Source organism: Halyomorpha halys, unplaced genomic scaffold (genome assembly GCF_000696795.3).
Source record: "Halyomorpha halys isolate HHAL.00 unplaced genomic scaffold, Hhal_1.1 Scaffold537.1, whole genome shotgun sequence".
In the NCBI taxonomy this organism is placed as follows: domain Eukaryota; kingdom Metazoa; phylum Arthropoda; class Insecta; order Hemiptera; family Pentatomidae; genus Halyomorpha; species Halyomorpha halys.
In genome coordinates, this window is record NW_027114362.1 from 272739 (window position 1) to 273464 (window position 726).

A 726-nucleotide genomic window follows, 5' to 3' on the forward strand; every position below is an offset into this window, starting at 1 on the left:
CTATTTCAAGTATAAAAATTGAATTTAATATATATTATACAATATAGTTTAATAAAAAATAATTAATCTAATACAAAACTTAATAGTAGTTTAATCTAGATAAAAACAACCGATGGTTATAGATAGAGGTGTGTGGCCATGATGACGTTCGAACCCCTGATTTTTTCCCAAACCATTGCTGGATCAAGTACCCACTTAATAGATAAACGTTGTCTGTCAAAGGATGGTCTTCTGACCTTTGATTCACAGTGAGCTGTTTATAAGTTGCTCACATTATGTATTTTATATGTAACAATTATTATTTTTATTTATTAGTATCTTTCTTAGTCGAAATTCTTGTAAATGTGACAGTTGGTGGTAGATAACTTAACAGGAGATATTGGGGATGCTATCCTCCAGTAAACCACGCCTCTTTTGTGTTCCTAATACTAAATGATTTTGTATTCACTAAAAATTAAAAAAAAAAAAAAAAAAAGGCTATGAGGATTTCAGTAAAGTAAGTCAACAAAACATTTTTTATAAAAAAGCAAATTATATTCGTTCTTAGCTTGGCATGAAACCTAATATCATATTTCAAAGAAATTGAAAATTAGAAATTTTTTACCTTGATTTATTTGGAGAAGTTCATAACTCCTCTGCATTTTATACAATTCCTACCTTAATAAAAGCTTTGGATAGTTTAATGTCTCCTCTTTTAACCTACACTAACAAAATTTAGATTTAATG